The following is an 18,541-nucleotide window of genomic DNA, read 5'->3' on the forward strand; positions in this document are numbered from 1 at the left end:
GGGCCCACCTCCCCACCATGACCCCCGACATTGCCTTATACATACACACCCGACACGCACGCAGGCACCACCAACACACATACACGCACACACACCGACATACATGCCAACATCCACACACACATTCAGACACGTACACCCACATTCACACATTCACGCACACATCCACACTGACATACCTACAGACATACACGCACTCATTCCCAACACACGCAACACCCCCGCAAGCATACACGCACTCCCACCCCCCCTACATACACAGACGCACACCCCCATGCACCCACACAACACCTCCCCACTCCCCTCCCCTAACGGACGATCGACTTACCTGTTCTGTCGATCGGCCGGGAGGGGACGGGAGCCATGGGGGCAGATCCGCCGACACCACACCGCCAACAGAACACTGCCACGGCGAATCACAGGACGTTAGCGTCCACTTCCCCGCCGCTCGCAAGTATGGCTGTTGGCGGCTCTCCGTCGGAAAAACGACAGAGGGCAGCCAACGGTCATAATACACCGAGCGGCAAACTGCCACTACTGGCGGTCTTCCGCACGGCGGTCCCTCGGCGGTCTTGTTAAAAGATCGCCGAGGTTGTAATGACCACCAATGTCTTCAGCAAGATATTTTATATGAGCTCTACAGTCGGCATGCCCAATACTGTAGGAAAGTACCATCTTGCCTGGCATGTTACCCCCATTTTCACTGTATTTATGTTTGTGTTTGCCATGTGTCACTGGGATGCTGCTAGGCAGGACCCCAGTGCTCATAGTGTATGCCCTGTATGTGTTCCCTGTGTGGTGCCTAACTGTATCACTGAGGCTCTGCTAACCAGAACCTCAGTGTTTATGCTCTCTCTGCTTTCTAAAATTGTCACTGCAGGCTAGTGACTAATTTTACCAATTCTCATTGGCACACTGGTACACCCATATAATTCCCTTGTATATGGTACTTAGGTACCCAGGGTATTGGGGTTCCAGGAGATCCCTATCGGCTGCAGCATTTATTTTGCCACCCACAGGGAGCGCTGACAATTCTTACACAGGACTGCCACTGCAGCCTGAGTGAAATAACGTCCACGTTATTTCACAGCCATTTTTCACTGCACATAAGTAACTTATAAGTCACCTATATGTCTAACCCTCACTTGGTGAAGGTTAGGTGCCAAGTTACTTAGTGTGTGGGCACCCTGGCACTAGCCAAGGTGCCCCCACATTGTTCAGGGCAAATTCCCCAAACTTTGTGAGTGCGGGGACACCATTACACGTGCGCACTGCACATAGGTCACTACCTATGTGTAGCGTCACCATGGTAACTTTGAATATGGCCATGCAACATGTCTAAGATCATGGAATTGTCCCCCCAATACCATTCTGGTATTGGGGGGACAATTCCATGATCCCCCGGGTCTCTAGAACAGAACCCGGGTACTGCCAAACTGCCTTTCCGGTGTTTCCACTGCAGCTGCTGCTGCTGGCAACCCCTCAGACAGGATTCTGCCCTCCTGGGGTCTTGGCAGCCCTGGCCCAGGAAGGCAGAACAAAGGATTTCCTCAGAGAGGGTGTTACACCCTCTCCCTTTGGAAATAGGTGAGAAGGGCTGGGGAGGAGTAACCTCCCCCAGCCTCTGGATATGATTTGATGGGGACAGATGGTGCCCATCTCTGCATAAGCCAGTCTACACTGGTTCAGGGATCCCCCAGCCCTGCTCTGGCGCGAAACTGGACAAAGGAAAGGGGAGTGACCACTCCCCTGACCAGCACCTCCCAGGGGAGGTGCCCAGAGCTCCTCCAGTGTGTCCGAGACCTCTGCCATCTTGGATTCAGAGGTGTTGGGGGCACACTGGACTGCCCAGAGTGGCCAGTGCCAGCAGGTGACATCAGAGTCCCCCCCTGATAGGTTCTTACCTTTCTTGTTAGCCAAACCTCCTTTTCTGGCTATTTAGGGTCTCTCCTCTGGGCTAGTCCTCAGATAACGAATGCAAGAGCTCACCAGAGTTCCTCTGCACTTCCCTCTTCGACTTCTGCCAAGGATCGACCGCTGACTGCTCCAGGACGCCTGCTAAACCGCAACAAAGTAGCAAGACGACTACTAGCAACATTGTAGCGCCTCATCCTGCCTGCTTTCACGACTGTTTCCTGGTGGTGCATGCTCTGAGGGTTGTCTGCCTTCACCCTGCACTGGAAGCCAAGAAGAAATCTCCCGTGGGTCGACGGAATCTTCCCCCTGCTAACGCAGGCACCAAAAGACTGCATCACCGGTCCTCTGGGTCCCCTCTCATTCTGACCAGCATGGTCCCTGGAACACACGAGCTGGGTCCAAGTGTCTCCCACAGTCCAGTGGCCCTTCTGTTCAAATTTGGTGGAGGTAAGTCCTTGCCTCCCCACGCCAGACAGCAAACCTGTGTACTGCGTGATTTGCAGCTGCTCCGGCTTATGTGCACTTCTCCAAGGATTCCTTTGTGCACAGCCTAGCCTGGGTCCCCAGCACTCCGTCCTGCCTAGCCCAACTCCCTGAGTTGGACTCTGACGTCGTGGGACCCTCCTTTTGTGACTCTGAGTTCACAGATTTTCTAAGTGCCTGTTCTGGTACTTCTGCAGGTGCTGCCTGCTTCTGCGGGGGCTCTCTCAGTTTTGTGAGCACCCCCCCCGTCTCCTCCTCCAAGGGGCGACATCCTGGTTCTTCCTGGACCCCAGCAACACCCAAAAACCTCTACAGCGACCCTTGCAGCTAGCAAGGCTTGTTTGCGGTATTTCTGCGTGGAAACACTTTTTTAACATCCAGCACGCCGTGGGACATCTTCCATCCAAAGGACAAGTTCCTCGCCCTTTTCGTTGTTGCAGAATCTTCGGCTTCTTCCACCCGGAGTCAGCCCTTTTGCACCTTCATCCGGGGTTTCCTGGGCTCCTGCCTCCCCTGGACACTATTGTGACTTTTGGACTTGGTTCCCTTCCTTTTCAGGTCATCAGGTCCAGGAATCCGTCTTCAGTGTTTTGCTGGTGCTTGTGGTTCTTGCAGAATCCCCCTATCACAACTATTGTGTCTTTCTGGGGTAGTAGGGTAACTTTACTCCTACTTTCTAGAGTCTTGGGGTGGGGTATTTTGGACACCCTTACTGTTTTCTCACAGTCCCAGCGACCCTCTACAATCTCCCATAGGTCTGGGGTCCATTCGTGATTCGCACTCCACTTTTGGAGTTTATGGTTTGTGTTGCCCCTAGACCTATGTTTGCCTATTGCATCCTATTGTGATTCTACATTGTTTGCACTACTTTTCTTACTGTTACTTACCTGTTATGGGTTTGTGTACATATAACTTGTGTATATTACTTACTTCCTAAGTGAGGGTATTCTCTGCAATACTTTTGGCATATTGTCACTAAAATAAAGTACCTTTATTTTTAGTAACTCTGAGTATTGTGTTTTCTTATGATATTGTGCTTTATGATATAAGTGGTATAGTAGGAGCTTTGCATGTCTCCTAGTTCAGCCTAAGCTGCTTTGCCATAGCTACCTTCTATCAGCCTCAGCTGCTAGAAACACCTCTATTCTACTAATAAGGGATAACTGGACCCGGCACAGGGTGTAAGCACCACAAGGTACCCACTATAAGCCAGGCCAGCCTCCTACAAATACCCACAAGGTCCTGTTGTACAGGGGAAGTATAAATCTCAGAAAAATAAGTCACCCATCTTTCAGGCTGAATGTGCATGCCAATAGTGTCATTACCCCCTCTCGATCTGCAAGCCAACAACCTCCAAAAGGAACCGTCATCTTGCTTCTTGACTGCGTCCATTAACCTTTGCCAGATCTCATGTTCCCAAATTTGTTTTTGCTTGTTCTAGGGCCCTCACATACTTGAGTCTAGCAATCCTAATGTCACCCTGCGAAAAGTTTTTTCGGGCTATTTTTAGATTAGATCTTGCATGAGCGCAATCCTTGTTGTATAATTCCCTACGAGGAAAAATATCAGATGTCTTCCTCAGGGGGGTTTCCTTATAGAAGATACCCTGCAGGGTACCTATCATTTCTTTATGGATAGTCAAGCTGGGAATAGTAGCTGTCTCTTGTTCCTCAAAACCAGAAAAGAATTTTAGAAGCAATAAATACATTTTCCTAATAAGGTATGGATTTGATGTCACTTTCGGCCAACTGACACGGGTTCGTCTGAGGTTCAGACAGGGGATTGGGACATTGGTAGGTCTCTAAGTGCTGGACTCTTACAAATGCATGGTTAGTTAGGACAAGTCACAGAGGGTCATGGTCGCTATCATGGCGAGGTATTATTTCCATATCTAATGTGCTTGTCCAAAGCCTAATGTCCACCAAGAAATAATCAATGGTACTAGAAGAAAACCCTTGCTTAAAGGTGGGAGCACGATTTAGATCAGATCCAGTGTGACCATTGCATTCTCTCAGCCCAAATTTTAAGCACAGAGAGGCCATCTGCATAGCGACACAAGAGGCAAGGGGGGGGGGGCAGTTTCCTTGGATTGGGGAATGCCCCATAACTCATACTCCTCGGAGGTCAAGCTACTGATAGTATTAACAAATGCAAAGTAACAATTGAAATCTCCCGAAACCATCAAGAAATCTGATGGATCCAGGAGCTCCATAAAATCGGCTAACTGGGTAAGAACATTAGATTCAGTACCACGTGAGACAGACCTTGCATACACATTGGGCCTGATTCTAACTTTGGAGGACGGTGTTAAACCGTCCCAAAAGTGGCGGATATACCACCTACCGTATTACGAGTTCCATAGGATATAATGGACTCGTAATACGGTAGGTGATATATCCGCCACTTTTGGGACGGTTTAACACCGTCCTCCAAAGTTAGAATCAGGCCCATTGATTATAATCATCCTAAAACCAGGTCGAAATGTGAGTTGTACACCCAACTGATCATGAGAATTAAACCGTATCACTGAAAGGTCACATTCCAGCCTATTATTCAGCGAGATCATAGGTCCCCCTATCCGTCTACCGAAACCTCCAGAAGGAGATTGGGCCGCCGAGAGATAGGTTATAAACCCTTCTAGTTGGTTCAATTCTGCAGCCCAAGTTTCCTGGAATAGACATACATTTTGCTTATTAATAAAACTAACCCATTCAGGGTCCTCTAGCTTCTGGTCTATTCCTGCAACGTTCCAAGACATAGAGGGTCATTCTAACCCTGGCGTCCGGTGGCCGCCAGGGCCACCGACCACGGGAGCACCGCCAACAGGCTGGCGGTGCTCCAACGAGCATTCTGACCGCGGCGGTTCAGCCGCGGTCAGAAGCGGAAAGTCAGCGGTCTCCCGCTGACTTTCCGCTGCTCGTGTGAATCCTCCATGGCTGCGGAGCGCGCTCCGCAGCCATGAGGATTCGGACCCCCCCTACCGCCATCCTGTTCATGGCGGGAAAGCCGCCATGAACAGGATGGCGGTAGGGGGGGTCGCGGGGCCCCTGGGGGCCCCTGCCGTGCCCATGCCAATGGCATGGGCACGGCAGGGGCCCCCGTAAGAGGGCCCCGCAAAGTATTTCTGTGTCTGCCTTGCAGACACTGAAATACGCGATGGGTGCCACTGCACCCGTCGCACCTTCCCACTCCGCCGGCTCGATTACGAGCCGGCATCCTCGTGGGAAGGTCGTTTTCCCCTGGGCTGGCGGGCGGTTTTTCAGCAACCGCCCGCCAGCCCAGGGGAAAACTTGTAATACCCGCCGCAGTCTTTTGACCGCGGCGCGGTATTTTGGAGGGCGGCATCCTGGCGGGTGGCCTCCGCCGCCCGCCAGGGTCATAATGAGGCCCATAATGTTAAGTTTTGGGGAAATATTTGTTGCCTTAGTTCTCATTTGAGGGGTGATTATTAAATTCCCTATGCTTTCTGCTTGACTCACCTTGATTGCTACATTGGACATCGCTTCCTTAGGGTCAGTTAGTCAGTCCAAGTCAGAAAGTGAAGGGGAAGGATTCACTGCCATAGAAGGTTGATAGTTCTCGGGTAGAGTGTTGGTCCTGCCTGCATGATTGTCAGGGTCTTGTCCATTCAACATAAATGTCCATTTACTCTGAAACAAAAACACATGCCTACATTCACTCGTACCCACAAATAAAGTGTCAGTGTGTGATTTAGGCCTATGTATACAAAGCTTCCCTACGTGCAATGCATCTAAAGCTAATTTTCTTTACATTTTAATTGCAGTGTAAACATAATCATTTTGAGAAGTTCTCTTCTCTAATCCTTTTTGTAATCTCTCCTTAAGTGCCTTTCTCCTGTCATCAGTGTGATCTAAGAAGCTCTTATGTAAAAGTGTAAGCAAGCATGTGAGATTATTTTCATGAGCATGAGCAGTCCCAAACGTTAGTGTAGGTTCACAGAATCCTCTAACTAATTCTATGTTATCATCCTTAGCTAGTCTACTCAAATACCTAATAATAGGAACAAACGAAAACACAACATCATGATTGGAGTAAAAATATTGAATGCACTCTTGATTATAGAATCTTGTTAGTAACAGACTACAACTTATCCCATATGTTAGGGGAAAACTGTGGTAAGTGACTCCTTCCTCGACTGATGAAGGAATCTGCATACACACTAGACAATCCTTTGCATCCATTGTCTCAACATACTCAATAAGCGATAGAAAAAACTAGAAGAAGGCTCTTCTTGAACATTAGTAAAGTCATGCAAATACTTCTCGTCTAACTTAAATCTTTCTAAAGCAGTTAATGTAGTAGTCTCAAAAGCAGAATTATGGTTGGCTCCTTTTGCGTCAAGAACAGACATTCTCACAATCAACACTATAAACAATATCCCACACATAATTGCCAAATCAATGCTCATATATTTACAGCACCTAACAACCCTAATTCGCTTATCTACATCAGCCATGATCTGTAAAGAATCAGAAAGCAGAAGTAACTTTAGAAAAGTGCAGCAAAATAAAAATAAAAACAATTCTTCAGCAGTTCATTTTCACTTCCTGGAACTCTTCTCCTTCTCAAAGTTGGTTAGCAGCTTTGTCAAAATCAGTTTCAAATATCAAATCAGGTTATCAATGTCTTATCCTGTTATTTCACCCGTCTCTTTCTCAAAAATATTTCTCAGATTGTTTCAATAGTTCGGCTCATCAATTTCCTTCAGGTCACTTCAAAATACTGACTCGGAACTTCCCTATCAAAACAAAAAGACATAAACTTGTGTTGCCATTCGTTTGAAGTTGCATATGCCCATTCAGGACCTGCCTGGCTTCGACTTGCTTTTCTCTTTCTTTTCAACTTTGGATCACCACTCAACTCTCCTTCACTCAGTTCTTCTTTCCTCGTAGTGTCTATTTCTTCCTCTATTGTTTGATCGACTATCACCTCTTTCCTTTTCGCCATTTGTGAATTCGGCCACTTATCTCCTTTTCGTGTACCTTCTGTTAGTATTCTCTTCAGGATTGGACTTGCACCCTTTTCCTTTTCTGTAGTGTTTTCTCTTGATGGACTTGCAACAGGTTCAGGAGAAGTGACATCACCTTGACTTTGATCCTGCTCGATTCCTCCCCCTTCTTGGTCTGGCACTTGCTCTGATTGTCTCTTAGAATCATCTGCTTCTGGGAGAGCCCCCTCAGTACTTGTCTCTCCTGCTGGTTCAGTTGCGATAGGTTCCTCTGCACCCTCCTGGAGGTCTTTACTTTAGTCTCTCACAGGGATGAGAGAACCGCCCTCAACGAGCTCAGGTTCAGCTTCAGTTCTTCCTTACTCCTTTTCTTGTTCTGGTCCTGTAATTTGTCTAAAACACTCAAAAAGGGGTGAGAGGAAAAATTACCCTGCCCGACCTCCCAAAATCTCAATCAATAACACTATAGGACAGGAAACAACCAGTGCATCATTATCCCCAACAGGGGTAATCACCAGTTATGAAAAAACTGCCCTCACCCACAAGTTGTGGCATGCTTCATCATCGGGCTAATGCTAACACACCGACAATAGGAGGGACAGGGAGGTTTATGGTCCAGTGTACAGTCTCCCAAATTGACTAATCACATACTAAGTAAGTACACAGTTCCAAAATAACTAAATCTAGGGGAACAGGAATGTTCAGGAGCAAGAGCCCTCACACATCCCAATGGATGTCATGCTTCATCATCGGGTTGCTCCTCGTCAGACTGGCACTGCAATATCTGACGGGCTCCCCGTTAGGGGGCTCTTTGCCGGAGATCTTTTAAAACAATATGGCTGCCGTTATAGTAAACACTCACTGGAGAGTTACAGAGGTCAGGCACTCATTCTAGCAGGAGAGTAATAAGTTAAATTTGGTTCTTGGCCCCACAGGAAACAGCACTGTTTAATGTGCCAGAGGGAAGGGGCTAAGACCAAGATTAAAAACAAAAGGAAAGTGGAAAATGAGAGTTCATGCTCAACCACTTTCTGACTCAACACGGGGATATGGGAAATTATCACCTATCCCCTAAGGCATGGTCAACATGTTTCGCATGCAGTGGTCTATACAGATCCTATGACGCTTCTTCAGGACCAATGAAAAACTTCTCCTGACTTATACTCGGATAAGAGTAAGTAAATGTGAAATGAATACAAAACTACTTTGTGTATGTATTAATAACGTACAGCACTTACATTCTAGTAAGCTGTCTGTCAATGAACAAAAAAGGTCACCCTAGAAAACAAAATACAATCAATATACACGGTTAATGATCAAAACACCCGTGGTGAACCAATGTGATATAGGGGGGTGGTGACCCATCATATTAAAAAAGCAGAATCATGCGCTTACCATCCCTCGTCATTGGGGGGGCCCCTTGGGAAGTAGCATGCCACAAGCGGTCACTACTAATAAAAAAGATAAAGCATAACACATTAAACCAAGGGAATGAATCTTATTATGTTTCAACCAATATAATAAAGTGAGGGGTTCACCAATCGACACTATTGATTGAGTGAAAACACTCTAACTTTCTCATGTCCAAACTCCTGAAATGGATCACTTAATTGGCATGCCGGTTGATTACACCACATGTAGGTGGGTAACCCAATCTAAATTGTAGGTACCTTTTATATGGTTGAATCTGTAATATACATCCAGAAATTATGGCTGAGTGCATCAAAATTAATGTAGTAGTCACCGATGTCAGAGGGGTCTAAGCTCCCAATCCACCCAAAAATGTTAATATAAAAAGTTCTCATCTCCGTATATGTATTGGCTTAGGGGGAGTCCCCAATATGCGGAACTCTCCCGAGCATAAACTGGAGATCCTTGAATTGCCGGTATGGTAGCGGGGGAAGGGGGGCGGGCGCTTCACTTACTTCTTCTGTGCCGATCGCCGTCGGTGTCACCTACCCCGGCGTGCTCTCCCAAAAAATGAAAACCAGGAGTGCTGGCTTATATTTAGGTGAATGGGACGGGGAGACAACGTTCTTCCGCGTCACGTGAGGCAGTCCAGTCGAAACTAAAAACGGACTATCCACGCTTCGTTTCAACCTAGGCCATAAAAATAAATGAAGGGCAAACAAAAGAAAGGATGATGGCGGCCATGTTAGAGAAGGCAACTTCAATGTGTGCCGATCGGGATATGCAATAGTCCTGTGTACAATTGGTTTAAAAGAAAACCTTTTAAGACTTTTAAATTCCTCTTTTATTAATTTCTTTATGAAAAAATAATATTTAAAGAATAATATTTTATAAAAGAGGTCTAACATAAGACAAGTAATATAGTCGAGGTGATGGCGTATGCCCCTTGCTAGTAAATAACTTAATACTAGCCATTAGAGGTGTAGTGTCAACCTGTGGGCAGTTGATGATTTAATAGGAACCTGTAGAGACCTTCAATTTCCTTTATAATCGCTCATAATAAGCTCTAATATATAACAGGAAAGGGAGGTATACGAAGTCAAGCTGATGGCATGTACCCTTGGCTCGTCTTAGGACCGCGTGAAGCCAGTCAGGTTATCAAAGGAAGCAGACCTAGGAAGCTAGTACTGTGGGACCAAATAGGTTGGATTCACTTATGATCATAAACATGACCCGTCTAAAGATCCAAAAACAAAACTATTGGGACAGCATGACCCAAGGGATGTCATCGTTCAATCCACTGATATTCGTATGGAGCTTGAACACCCAACGTTGTTCAAGTCTGAACAGTGAGCGTGAGGAGTCATTGATGAATCTAGGGGATTCCAGGACCACCCAACGTAGGTCGTCTGGACTATGAGGTGCATCAAGAAAATAAGCGCATAATTTTGTGGTGACAAGTCCACACATAATGTTACTCCTATGTTCATTGATCCATATTTTGACAGGTCTGGAAGCCATCCCGACATATCGCAGACCACAAGGACAAGTAATCATGTAGACACAATTCTTCGTGTTACAATTGGTATGCTTAGTGAGGCGCCATTGGCCTATAGGTTCCAAATCAAGGATCTTGGCATGACTTGTCAATGAACAGACGTTGCAGTGACCACAAGGATAATGACCCACCACCGGGGGAAGATTCCAAAGTGTCATCTGTGACTGCACGGTGCCTTTCGGGCGAGTATGTATTATCAAATCCTTAATATTTTGAGATTGCTTAAAAGTGAAGAGAGGTCTGGGGATAGAAGTACCCCCACTAGTAAGAATCTGCCATCTCTTGTTAATCAGTTTCTTGATCTCATTCGGTAGGGGGGTAAATGTGGACACACAGGTCAGTGTCCTGCTGGTATCCCTAGTGTTAGTTTGGAGCAAGGCTTCACAGTTGTTGTTTCTAGCTCTCTTGCGAGCTCGGTTGACAATCTGCTGGGGATAGTGTTGTGCTAGTAATTTTGTTTGTAGGTCATTAGCTTGAATATTGTACACCTGTGCTGAACTGCAATTGCGTCGTAACCGTAAGAATTGGCCAAACGGCAAATTATCACATGAGCATTTAGGGTGATGACTGTCATATGTCAGGAGACTGTTTCAGTCTGTTGGGTTTGTATATGTGCTGGTGGATAATTTACCATTATGAATCGTAATCAGTAAGTCTAGGAAATTGACACTGTGGAGGTGAATTTCAGGTATGGGTTGAGTGTATTGACCCAATCTGTAAAATCATCAGTACTGGCTAGAGAGCCGTTCCAGTTATTTTGGAACGGTGTACTTACTTAGTGTGTAATGCTAACACACTCCAACACAATCCCATGTCGGAGTGGAGCAGAAAGTTTGGGGGAACATAAAATGTCACACAACAAATAAACAACATCAAGCACGGGTACCAAGGACGAACAACAGACTTATAAAACTGTCTCAGATCAGTCACTCTCAAATCTTTATTATAGTACCGCCTGGGCAGGATTAAAAAATATACCCCTGTTGGTGATCTCAGGAACTCATGACCTGTTCACCCCAGTATCTGTTTATGTGTCAACACGTTTCGGCTGTTTTTCACTGCCCCTTTGGGCCACACGGCCTTCATCAGGACCTTCGTACTGCTCTGTTATGATTATCCCCTACCTGTCCTTTGATCAGGGTTTCATACCGTTCATATGTCAGGGAGTACTTCTCCCTGTCTGTACACACACTCTCGGTTATCTGTAATACAGAGATAAAGAAACACAAATTCACACAAACAAATATGTTCTGTTTGACTTGGGGAAAAGTATATTCACTTTTATCCATACCATTAGGTATTCACAAATTTTAAATTGCGTGCAAACTTTTTCCCCTTATCCATAATTTATACTCAGGGTTCTTAACATCTCACGGATCCTCTGTGACTTATCACTATCACCAAGGCTCAAACACCCTCACATCGGTTCTATAAAAGCCAGCGGTTGTCACTCACTGAGTTTTCATTGACATTTGGATTTAATCAGCGCCGGGTGGAAGCACCACCCAGTAGTCACACACTACATGAGAAACAAAACATATAGTTTATATCCTCGTCACAGGTCTATGTCAGAAATTATCCAAAATAGCAAAGGATACATTTTCGTGTCCACCGACCCCTATAGATACTGAATATGTGCTCCCAGAAGTGTTGTTTTTCTATCTGGGCAGCCAGCAACAATATCGAGGACCCCTGCGATCCCTCCCATATCATAAACAAGAGTCCTCACGCTCCTCATGCCTCCCCCTGCTCCTTACTTTGACAAGGGACCATTGCTGCTTGTTCACCACCGCCCGGCTCCATGTAGAAATGTGGACCGGCGCACACCCATCTTACATGCTGTTCCATGACGGTGTCACGTCCTAGTCACACCGTCACTGTATCCAGTCCACTAGACTGGTTATTGTCTTTGTTTCCACGAGCCACAATGGCGGCCATATTAGAAGTATATGGCATGGCGTCACATGTGGGCCATATTGGGTGAGAATGTAGTTATATTAAAGGAAACGCATTCAAAAGCAGGAAACCCAAAAAGTTATCTAAGAAATTTTGACAAAGGAATTATAATGTGCATTTTATTTGGATCGTTGACCCAAAATAATGGGATCCCAAACTGTTGATTAACGATCAACACCCAATAATAGGGCAACATAACCTTTAAAGGAAGGTAGTTCTATACTCATAAGTATGGTGACAAATACATCTGTGCACATGCACAGTTATATATCCATACCTATGTTTATGTGCATGAGTTCATGCGTATACACCCAAACATGTATGTGGGAGGGGTTTGTGGTGCTTCATCTAAAGGGATCCAAAAACCAGAAAGGGGGGTTATTTTATTGGTGGAATTTTTTCCATATACCAGGGCTAATGGCTCCTCGTTAAGAAACAGTAATAGTCGCTCCCTCTATTATGCATCTGGTCACCACTGACGGGTGCCCTCGTTATCATGTGTTCTGTCCCTTCCCTCTGGTGGACAAATCAGGGGCAGTTCAATTGGAGCCAGTGCATTTCATCATTCAAACCCTGAATATGACTCCGGATTCGATAAATCCATCGCTGTTCATGGTTGAATAAAAAATCACCAATGTCTGTATTGTGAGTTGGTGGAGTTGGTTTGTCTAATACTGTCCACCAGGAATGTTTAAGGCTCTTATCCAATGACCGAAACTATAAGATTTTGACTATAGATCCCACTAGGAATATCCTGAGGGAGATTACATTTTGGTGGAAGAAGCATTGACGAATGGGTGGATCACAGATAAGGAAGGGAGTTTTCTGTGCAATAACAGACCAGTGACTCCATATTTTTACATCCTTCCAAAAGTCCATAAACCCCAAGACCTCCCCTGGCCGTCCTATAGTATCTGGAATTGGATCCATACTTGAACCTTTGTCACAATTTTGTGACTTCTTTTTTAAACCTTTGGACAGATTTTTGAGCACAAAGCGCCACACACATATGAGGTTTGACGACTTCCCGACTCTCATACTGCGGAGTACTCACACCTACTAAAACTTCATCTAGAGTACGCAGACTCCCTAAATTCCCTCACATATGTCACAATTCACCTGCGATTTGAATAAGCTGTGTAAGCGCAACCTATCTCTCTCACTCTACCACTGGAACGCCGGGAACATACCTAACACTTCTAGCAGGATCCAGGATCTGGCAAAGTCATTTCTGGGCTGAAGGGAACATCATTCTCTCTATAAATACCATTTTGAAAAACAAAATCCAAATTTCAATAATACTAAATTCTCAAAGGAATCAATCTTCAAACTATTACCATAACTAGGAACACCTGTCCATCAGTCTCCTAACACAACTGTCAACACCTGTCACTACGTGTCAGACACCTATGGCAAACCCCTACAGAAACAAACCATCAGTCTGCTACCATAACTGTTAGCGCGTCGGTCCTTAATAAGTAAACGTACAAGAGGACGAGTATAGGTCGATGAACCTTTTGATTCGTATAGGGTGGTCCTACCATAGTTTTCGTACAGAATCAGTAATCAACACACAATAGTCAATAACCATTAGTCAAATTTAGAATCAATGGAATCAGTAAATTTCATACACCGTGACTCTTCAGTCATGCATAACCACACCTTGATTATATGTTTAATAAGTTTATTCCTTATTCGCTAATAATACTAAATCATGAATTTTAATCATCACCTCTAATCAAACAATTCTAATAGCACTTGTCAATCAGCAAGTCGCAGAAGACATGATCTAATCAAAGCTTGAATCAAAAAGGCATTCTAAGGCATCAACACAAGACATTAATAAAACCCAATTCAGTAAAACTATGACATCCATGAAGTTCAGCAAGATAGTCCGTCAATCATTTGTCCCTGTAATTTGTCAGTCGTCACATGAGTAACCTTAGCTAACACCAATTAGCATCAGCAGGTGGGGCTTCATGCAAACAATTTAAATCACAAATTTGGAAAACATCTACCTACAGAAATCACTAAGTCAGCACAAATGGTACCTAGAAAGAAATGGGTCAGCAAGCAGAATCAGTTTTCGTCTTCAGGTCATCAGTCGAACAGCAAAACATCAGGCTCTCATAGAGTACGAGCCCAATTACAGAATCTCGAATCTCCACTTCTCAATATCGCCTCACAAAAATCAGGATAAGTCTGAAGTCTTTTCCCTCTGTCATGTTGTTATTTCAAAGTTCCCCAAATCATGCCTAAATTTCCAATTGGTCAATTAAGCGTACGTTATTACTCTAATTATAGTTGTCCCTTTACCAAATCTATGAATTCTAATATTTCACAGTTCACATGTCGTTGATTGGTCTGCTTTCTGATGTTCTCATCATCCGGCTCGTCAGGTATCAATTTTGTTGCATCTTTGTCTCCAGTCAGTGTCTTCATTGTTCGCTTCCTGAGAAGGAACACTTTGCACACTTTACACACATTTAGGTGGTCATTACTACCCTGGCGGACGGTGTTAAAGTGGCGGTAAGACCGCCAACAGGCTGGCGGTAAAAAAATGGGAATTATGACTGTGGCGGAAACCGCCAACAAAGACAGCCACTTTAACACTCCGACCGCCACGGCGTTACAGACAAACAGCGCGGCGGTCACCGCCAACAGACAGGCGGGAGACAAAGTACCGCCCAGAGTATCACAACCTGCCAATCCGCCACCTTTTCCGGGGCGAATTCACCGCGGATAAAAACATGGCGGAAACAGGAATTTCAAAGGGAAAACGCTCACCTCTACACACTCCACGAGGAACGATGACACCATGAAGCCAGAACTCCATATTCTTCCTGCACTAGTCTTCCTGCTCCTATACGACGATCATCAACGCCGGCAGCGAAGACAACGGTGAGTACTGCACCTACGACATAGGGGAGGGGGAGGCAAAAGACAGGGACACACACATGCAACACCTCCACCCCGACCCTCACCCACTACAACACACACACCAATGCATATCCAAACATTACAGTAACAACCCCCAACCCCCCGGAAGAATGCAAAGCAAAAGGAAATGAGTGGAACCATTGTAATATATAAAAATACAGTAACCAAATAAATACATATATATATAAGTACACATTAAACAAAATATACACCACTATTAGTAGTGCAGGTAATGCACCATTCATTGTCCGTGGACCACTGGGCCCAAAATGCATGGGCGAGGGGCATCAGATAGAAATACAACAGGCACCTCAGGGGGAAGGGGGGGCACCTCAGCCGGATGAGTGCACCACGCCAGATCCACGAGGGGGCTCCATGCCCATTGATGTATCCTGGGGAGTGCAAAGCCACAGTCTCTCAAGTCTCTACAGTGGGTGGTTTGCCCACTGTACCATCCTGGGGAGTGCAAAGCCACAGTCTCTCAAGTGGATAACAGTCTCCACAGGTTCTGGAGGGGGACTGGTGCCCAGAGTGCTTCATCCTGTGAAGGACAGAGGTAGTGGATGCATGTCTCCACTGGTTCTGGAGGGGGACTGGTGCCCAGAGTGCTTCATCCTGTGAAGGACAGAGGTAGTGGATGCATGTCTCCACTGGTTCTGGAGGGGGACTGGTGCCCAGAGTGCATCACTCACCCCGTGACGGTCCCAGTTGCGTCTCTGCCCCTGCCGCCCATGGGCTAGCGGGGCTTGAGTTGGCGGTCATTGCCATGTTCAGTGGAGCTTGCCATGGCGGTCTTTGCCCTGTTCAGCGGTGCTTGCGTTTGCAGTTCCTGACCTATTCAGCGGTGCTTGCCCTGTTCAGCGGTGCTTGCCATGGCGGTTTTTGCCCTGTTCAGCGGTGCTTGAGTTTGCAGTTCCTGACCTGTTCAGTGGTGCTTGCCCTGTTCAGCGGTGCTTGCCATGGCGGTCTTTGCCCTGTTCAGAGGTGCTTGAGTTTGCAGTTCCTGACCTGTTCAGAGGTGCTTGCCCTGGTTAGCGGTGCTTGCCATGGCGGTCTTTTCCATGTTCAGCGGTGCTTGAGTTTGCAGTTTCTGACCTGTTCAGCTGTGCTTGCCCTGTTTAGCGGTGATTGCCCTGTTCAGCGGAGCTTGCCATGGCGGTCCTTCATTGCCCAGCAGGGCTGGGGCTGGCGGTCCTTTATTGGGCAGCTGGGCTGTGGCTGCCGGGGCCCTCCTGGGCAGCTGGGCTGTGGCTGGCGGTGGCCTCCTGGGCACTGACTCTGGCGGTGGCCTCCTGGCCAGTGATGATCGGGCTGCCCTCCTGGGCACTAACTCTGGCGGTGGCCTCCTGGCCAGTGACGATTGGGCTGGCGGTGGCCTCCTGGGCAGCGGGGATGATAGCGGTCTTCTCCGCCGTGCTGCTCCTCCCAGACTTTGGCGATTTCTTCTGCCCCTTCCCCACCTTGGGAGGAGTCACAGCTGAGTCGACACTCCCCCTGGGACCCTTGTGAGCGGCTTTGCGGCTGGAGCCTTCACCCTCTCCCGCCGGGCGCTGTCCAACTTCTGGTGCTTCACAGGGGGGGGACTGGCTGTGCTGTGGCTCCGTGTCACACTGGCTGCCCTGGTGCCCGGTGCACTCCACATACCTGTAACAACAGGCACCACTGGTCCCGGAGATTTTTTGGCTGAGGTACTAGTACGGGACCTATGAATTGGAGGGTGGGTAGGAAAGAGGTCAAACTTGGTCAGGAAAAGTTTCTTAGGAACACTGGGACGGGTAGCTGGAGGGGGTTTGGGAGTGGAGGAAGAGGTAGTGGTTGTAGGAGGTGTGCGTTTGGTGACTTTGGGTGAAGGTGCATGCGCTGGAGGCTGTCGTGAGGTGGATGGCTGTTGGGTGGGTGTGTGCCTGCGTTTGTGTACTTTGGGAGGGGGCGTCACAGACACACTGGGAGAGGACACAGGGAACGTGTAAATGGTAGTGGGGGTGGTGAGTGCACGTGAGCGGGGTGTGGTGGTGGGTGTGCTGGTGCGGGACGTAGTGGCTGTAGTGGTAGTGCATGCAGGTGAGAGTGTAGACGAGACTGGGAGGGAGGAGGGAGACGACGAGGAGGAGGACACAGTGGAGGCAGTGGATGTTGCTGTGTCTGTATGTGTGTGATGCTTGCATGAGTGCCTGTGGGATGTGTGGTGCTTATGTTTGCCTTAGCTTCCCTTGTGTGGTGAGGTGTGTGCAGGCTGGTCTGATGGTGTGCTTGGGATAGGCTGGGGTACAGGGGATTGGGTCTGGGTGGAGGAAGTTGGAGGAGGGAGGCTAGACACAGGGACAATGGCTGCCATCAGTGCTGAGGCCAGAGTTTGCAGGGTTCGATGAAGGGCAGCCTAACCAGAATGAATGCCCTCCAGGAATGCATTTGTGTGTTGCATTTCCCTTTCTACACCCTGGATGACATTCAAAATGGTAGACTGCCCAACAGTGAGTGACCTGAGGAGGTCAATGGCCTCCTCACTGAGGGCAGCAGAGGTGACAGGGGTAGGGGCTAAGGTGCCTGGGGCGAAGGTGATGCCCACCCTCCTGGGTGAGCAGGCATGGGGCGAAGGCTGAGGGGCTGCTGGGAGGGCGGTGCTGGTAGGGGGGGTGGCGGCTGTACCTGTAGAAGTGGGGGGCACAGATTTTGCCGCCACCACAAGGGAGCTCCCATCGGAGGACGAGTCCGTGTCGCTGGTTGCAGATCCTGTGACCGCCGTGAAGCTCCCCTCGCCCTCCGTCCCACTGGTGTATTCTGAGTCCGTGGTGTGGCCCTCCAAGGCCATGTGGGATGCAGCTCCCTCGTGCTCCGGTGCCACTGTACCTCCGCCTGATGATGCAGATGCACACAAGAACAGGGAGACCACAAAAAGTGGGGGGACGACAGAAGGAAGACAGGTTGAGTGCATGGCTTACCGCTACCGTTGGCGGACAATACAGACACAGCAGCCCCCTGCACTACGCCGCGCTGTTGGGCTCTACAGATGCAATTCCTGGGATATGGCCTACATGGCTATGTTCGCCATCTGCACACATAGATGACACAGGGGCATGTATACCTGTACTTGGCACTCTACAGAGGTGGGGTGGGGTGCCACATGGCCTGCATTACAGAGGGGCCTAGCCTACGGAACTCGACCTGGCATAGGGAAACCCACAGCCCTCCTCCCCCACCCAGACACCTTCACTGCACGCAAAGTCCGCTGAATGATGTTGTACTCACCCCCTTGTGTATGCTGTGATGCCCTCAAGCGCCCATCCAACTCAGGGTAGGCCACCGCCAGG

The 18,541-nt window shown here is 47.6% G+C and overlaps 1 protein-coding gene across 1 annotated transcript in view; it reads right to left on the reverse strand.

The window, feature by feature from the left end:
• Nucleotides 1-9,408, reverse strand: part of TM9SF3 (transmembrane 9 superfamily member 3) — a 343,971-nt gene extending 334,563 nt beyond the window's left edge. The window contains exon 1 of the mRNA XM_069240441.1: nucleotides 9,295-9,408. The gene's annotated coding sequence lies outside the window, so the exon portion shown is untranslated. The remainder of the gene's footprint in view (nucleotides 1-9,294) is intronic.
• Nucleotides 9,409-18,541: the final 9,133 nt, after the last annotated feature.

This window comes from Pleurodeles waltl, chromosome 6, assembly GCF_031143425.1.
Source record: "Pleurodeles waltl isolate 20211129_DDA chromosome 6, aPleWal1.hap1.20221129, whole genome shotgun sequence".
Taxonomy (NCBI): Eukaryota; Metazoa; Chordata; class Amphibia; order Caudata; family Salamandridae; genus Pleurodeles; species Pleurodeles waltl.